At 34.6% G+C, this 6,169-nt stretch overlaps 1 protein-coding gene and 1 long non-coding RNA gene across 2 annotated transcripts in view; both read right to left on the reverse strand.

The window, feature by feature from the left end:
• Positions 1-707, reverse strand: part of LOC132152021 (cytoplasmic protein NCK2-like) — a 67,606-nt gene extending 66,899 nt beyond the window's left edge. Inside the window, exon 1 of the mRNA XM_059560645.1 lies at positions 513-707. The gene's annotated coding sequence lies outside the window, so the exon portion shown is untranslated. The remainder of the gene's footprint in view (positions 1-512) is intronic.
• Positions 708-4,444: 3,737 nt separating this feature from the next.
• On the reverse strand, positions 4,445-5,956 carry LOC132151347 (uncharacterized). Its single transcript, XR_009436391.1, has 2 exons — positions 5,302-5,956; positions 4,445-4,726 (listed from the first exon to the last, which is right to left on the reverse strand). It is a non-coding gene; the product is annotated as an uncharacterized LOC132151347 (long non-coding RNA).
• Between the last annotated feature and the right edge of the window lie 213 nt (positions 5,957-6,169).

The raw sequence follows: 6,169 nt of genomic DNA on the forward strand, positions 1-6,169 counted from the left end.
AGGCCTGCCTAAATAAATAAATAAATATCGTAGTACTGTCCACATTTTTAAAAAAAATTGCTCCTAATAAAAATGCACTTTATTTAATTGGAATAAATAATAATAATTGCAACTGTGCCATGTGGTGTTGCACAGTGACACAGAAAAACAAACAATAACAATATCGTTTAAAGTCAGCTGGTTTAGGTACCATAAAAACAGCTCTGCGCTCTGATTAGCAATGAAAGATTCGAAGACTCGACTCTTATTGCACTCGCTGCTTGTATTGGTGTGGCCACACAAAAGCTTCATTCAATATTTAACCAACAGCACATTTAAGAGACAGAATCACTGTGTGTGACTTCACGAGTCTTATGCGGGGTTATAAGCGATTTAAAAAGGCTTTCGCTTTTCAGTTAGACTTTCTCTCGAGACGTCTATTGGTGAACCACGAAGCACCGAATACCTCCCGTGAAGCTGCCACACAAGCTCACGCAGACACGCACCAAGTTTACGAGCTCGCTGTTGCTTACCTTTACAGGTTGCCTCTCGACAGTTTGGGGGGAAAGAAGGAATACGGATGGAAACGGCCTTTATCCCTATTAGCCTCGGCTATGGTACATGTAGAAGAAATGGAAAATCCCGTTCAGCGTGCTTTTCGTTGTCCTCCCAGTGCTTCGTTCGCAGGCCCTATGAACTCCGCCGCAGCGCTCTCGAGCTCGCTCTCTCTCTCTCTCTCTCTCTCTCTCTCTCTGCTGCTCAACCCAGTGCTCGATGACGTCACCGCTGCCAGGGATGAACTGCCCGGGGCGAGCAATGTTCGTGACTCAAAGCGAAAGGCAATGTACAAGATCGCCATGTATTGTCAACTTAGTTGTTTGCGCTGTGTTTCTGTTTCCTAAAAAAAGGAGCTGAGATCTCACCCAGACTCTCAACCAACCCACGGACCCCTAGCATATAAAAAGTACTTTTTCTTAAGTAACACTTTAAAATAACTTTCATAACTGACGTTGCTTAGCTGATAAAAAGTTAGGATTTAGTTAAAAGTTTAGTTGAAAGAATTGTAAGAGTACCAGATTTAAGTGCACTCTAACAGACCTCAGAGTTTTACAGACCATATGTTAGTCATGGAAAGTGGCAGATGTATGCCTATGAGGGTCCGAAAGACTGAAATATTAGAAATATGTATGTGAGAACCATAGACTGTATAAGTGAGAACGTTACATTGGTAATCATGACATAATTTTGAGATTCTTAATACTGTTTCAAAAAAAAAAAATGCCGTGTTACACTACAGAATCAGTTTTTCCTCGCTTTCTGTATGCAATTAGAATTTTACATTTCATGCATGTGTTTGTTCGTTTAAATTTTTCAAGGCTTAATTTTGCTAAAAGAATATTATCAACACAACCAAAACTGTATTCAGGAATTGCTTAAAATCTTATTAATCATTTTACCCGAATATGTCTGCAATCAGTGTAGACTGCATGTTACAAAGTCCTTAGACATTGCTCAAAAAATATGATTCAAGAGGCAATGATCTATTATTTTTAATCTCAGTGTGTTATGAGTGTTCAGTGGGGCTGTATGCATTTCATAGCAAAGTTCGAAAGATCATGCAGTTATAAAAAAATAAAGTTTTTCTCAAAAAAATTAAATAAAATAATTGTGTGTTGTGTTCATAAATGTGTCTTAGCAAATGAGAAACTGTAAATGTGTCATAGAAAATGTTAGTGAGAGAGGCCACGTGATTAATGAAACAAGTGTTTGCTTTTACATGACCAGCTGTTTTATGTCATGTTGTTGGTGTCTGTGTGAACATGTAGGGTGGGTCGCAGCCCGTATTCTCTTCTCGATCAGTTCATTGAGAGAGTGAGCTAAAATGCTATTGACGAGTGCAGCATTTCTACTGCTGGCTCATAAAGGATGCCACAGTCATCAGAGAGATGGGACTTTCAATATCATATAAAGGACAGAAAACTGCTCACTCACACACATGCACACACATACCAAGGTTGGCTGCTGACAAGCAAAATGGCAAAATGTAGATTACCGGAAATCAATGAATGCCAAACTATGCTTTGTGAATATATACTGGATGGAAACAATAAACGGATGAATTAATGGCAGGCCAGGTTTGGGTCAACCATGAAAATGACACACGTTTTCATATTGAGAGGTTATATTTAAAACATTTTCAAAGAGTGTGCAATTTCAGTTGATTCTGTTGAAGCAATACATCTACAAACATGTAGATTTTTTATTTTTTACTCTTTCTCTCGTTCTACATACTGTATAGGCCAATTGTTTTGCTGCATTCATAAAGCTCAACAATTCAAACCTGTTACAAAAGTTATTGCAAGAAGAATATTTTCCCATAATGTATGGGCAGTGTTTCAGATACATGTACAGTATTTAAAATACATATTTAAAAAACAAAATACTATTTTGTATTTTAAAGCTTTTGGCAAAAATCTAATGTAATCTGTATTTAAATACATTTAAGATTAGTGTTTTTGTATTTTCAAAATGCATATAATACTTTGTGCCAGTCAACTTCTTTATCAGGGTGCTGATTTAGTCCAGACTCGCCCCCTCCCCTCGACCCCAATATTCATTATGTGAGCTGCAGCTGTACAACTCCATTCAGCATTGGGTGAGTAACTTTTCTGGAATAAGATAAGGTGAGGATGTCATGGTCAATTGTACATGTTGGTTAAACTTAAAATAGTTCATCATTCAGATTTGCCTTCAGTTAACATGAAAGAATAAAAGGGCACTGACAAATAGCATTAGCCAATCAGTTGTAATAGTAAACTGTTTTTTTTTTTTTTTTTTACCAACTATAGTTTGCCAAAGGTGTTTAAAGCATTACTGCATGTTAGGGCTGGTTGATATGACAATTCATATCATGGTGATGATATAAAGTTATATAAACTTCTTTCTAAAAAATTTACATAAGTAGGCCTGTCAGGGTAAGCAAATATATCCTTGCAGCTTTTAGTGGGCAGGAATTATTTGGAAGGTTGGAGTGGAAAAGGAAGCATGGAAGAAATGAGTATTAGAATGTGATGTGCTTAATGCACTTGCACTTACTGTAAGTGTATATGTGTATGTGTCCTTTATACTTCTATGGAGCTCAAGATTCAGTGGTTGGAGTTGCATTAATATTCCTCGACAGGTTCTGTTGATTCTTTCTGAGTAAACATTTCTGACTGCATTTAAAATCAAAACGTATTGATCATTTAATTGTTATAATGCTAAAATGTTTGTTTTGAACCTTTGAATACATGTCCAATGATTGATAAATAAATATTTGATATATTGAATATACTAAATATTGTACCCTAATTGAAGTAGCGGTTTAGTAGGATCATGATTTTGCATACCATTGCATGAATGACTGCCTGACACATATCTTTTTATTATATTTATGATTAACAATCAAATTATTGATTAGTTAGAAACTAAATGCTATAAATACAGGTGCCATCAGTTGTCTTCTTATGAATGACTTGTTTGTCATTGAGTCAGTGATGCAAACTAGGCCCTTCGCAAACACCAAGTAACTAAATTAGGATACAATTTTGAGTCATTCGCAAACTGTTAAAAATTTAACTGTTGGTTACTTTAAAACAAACCTTCATCTGGGAGATCACAGGGACATGTGAATATTTGATCTGTTAACTGGCTGCATATGTCAGATTTATTGCATGACTTGGGCAGAGAAAAGCTGTTGCTATCAAATATTGTTTAGTTAATCAATGGAGTCAGTGTAATAGTGAAGCAATAGATTAAATAAGCCAGATGATGGAAGGTTTGCAAAGAAATGTTATGCTCCTTTGTTAAAGCATTTTTTAAAATACAAAAATACAGTAGTTTATTTTGATACTTGGTGTGGCTGCTGTATTTTGTAGTTTATTTTGATACACTTAAAATTAAGGTATTTTCTATTTTATTTTAAAATACATTTTGATGTATCCTTGTCCAACCCTGTGTATGGGAAGTACAATATAACTACAAGCCATTTGCGTCGCTGAGTTCTAGATTTAGGCTAGATTTGCAGTCATTTGGATTTACATTTGCATTAAACAAATTCATACAAATTCTGTATTGGGTGTCATACATAACCTACAATTTGAATATTCTTCCGTACATATTTTTCTTTTTGTTTAAAAATAGCACCCCCTGGTGTCCAAAAGTAATGCCAAGAAGTACACAATGGGGAGAATCTCATGAGATATTGTAAGATAAGCACTGATTTATGTCATTCTTAGTTCTAAAAAAGATTGAAAGGACAGACTTGGGAAAAAAGGTATAAAAGATTTGACAAAAAAAGGTTAAAAAATATTCAGGAATAGCACCCAAATTACATAGAACCAAAACCCAACCCATTGACAATGGACAGAATCAAACTCCAGATGCTCTTAATTCCTGAAAATGTATTTTCAATCGAGAACAGGGCTTGTTTTAAAAGTTTTTTATTTATTATTTTAACTTAAATAACTTTAACAGAAAAGTAAATTGTGTGCAAAATCTTGGTGCTAAAATTCTCAAGTCCAATGTGATCAGTTTTCTCACAAAAGATCTGCATATGTGAAATGACAGATGTGCATTAAGTCCATTATCAGGGCAAAGGATCAGGTGAAAGAGTCATGTCGATGTCTATGTCTCAACTCTGGGCCAGCTCCAATTTGTTATCTGATGTTTTTGGTGCTTCAATTACTTCTCCACACATAAACTGCTCCTACAACAACAGCAAAAAGTGTATATTTTAGCCTTTTAAATAAACTAACATGAATTTGGACACATTTCTCATAATTTAACCTTTAAAACATCTGAGGTCAAATGTTATGAAAGATCATTAAGTAGTGGTAGTAACAGAATACTCTAAGAAGGTATTTTTAAACCCTTTCTACAGAAATTAAATGTCTGTATTTCCATGTATTCTAAATAGCTGTTTAGCTGTTAAGCTGCCCCCCCCCCATAATTTACGAATAATTATTAGTTGCATGTAATCACTTCAGTGAATGTTTAAATTCATTTAAGAAGTTTTTTCATTATTATACAATTTTTTTTTTTTAACCAAGACAGGCATTATTCCTACACTAAAACAAGAACATTAATACTCACACAATGACAAAATGGTTAACAGATATAAAACAATACAACTTATTTGGTTTTTAATTTATATTAGACATTCGAACTAGGATTCTATTGTGATTGTTTATTAAATTATCCTTAATATTCTGCAGTGCAGAGCAACAAATAACCACACAAAGTTGTCTACAAACAAATATCAGAACATACTAATCATCCTACCTTATCATAGATTACTTTTACTATAAGTGAGCAACTCGGACAGGTGGCCACTTCTTCACCATTCTCAAGATCATCCTGAAAAACAGAAGCAGTTTCCCTCAATAAAATATTATTTAATTCGCCTAAAAATATTTGCCACTTAGTTATACCCTGACACCTCGAGCCAATACACAGATATATATTATAAGATCAATTAAATGTCAGTTTCTTTTCCTTTATTCTTTTTTTCCAGTGTTAATATCTTCTAGTTCTGCAGTACTTCTGTAAGCTATTCCAAAAATTTATCCGTTAATTTACCCGCTCATATAACAATAACGTTACACTGTAAAAGTTACGACTACACAAATTCAAATAATTTTTTAATTAATGACATATCAATATATATAAGTTACACGTTTAGAAAGTGAAAATGTCAAGTTATGACAGGAGAAACAAAACTTGCCTTCGTTATCGCAAATCTGTCACCACATGGACAAGGAAAATAATATGTTTCTGTTTCTTCATCATATTCAAAATCTTCTATTTCAACCTCGTCGTGAAACACCGTCATTTTAAATCAATTACTCTTAAACGGCCTCGCCGCCGGTGGCCTGGTGTTGATTCAACACATGCGCCCGCAATGACGTATAGAACCAACGTGGCGCACAATTTTGACGTTGTCTACAACTAGCCAAGTACAACAAAAAGCTGTTTACAATTTAGCCACCAGGAGGAGACAAATTTCTATTCACCTTACGGTGCACAAGTATATCTCGAGTAGGCCTGCATACAATATGTTTCTAGTTCAATAGGCTCATCATCTCATTAAACGATGAAGTGAAATTCAGATTGCTAACAATTATTATTCAGTCTTATTCTTGAGTTGGTT

This window comes from Carassius carassius, chromosome 10, assembly GCF_963082965.1.
Source record: "Carassius carassius chromosome 10, fCarCar2.1, whole genome shotgun sequence".
Taxonomy (NCBI): domain Eukaryota; kingdom Metazoa; phylum Chordata; class Actinopteri; order Cypriniformes; family Cyprinidae; genus Carassius; species Carassius carassius.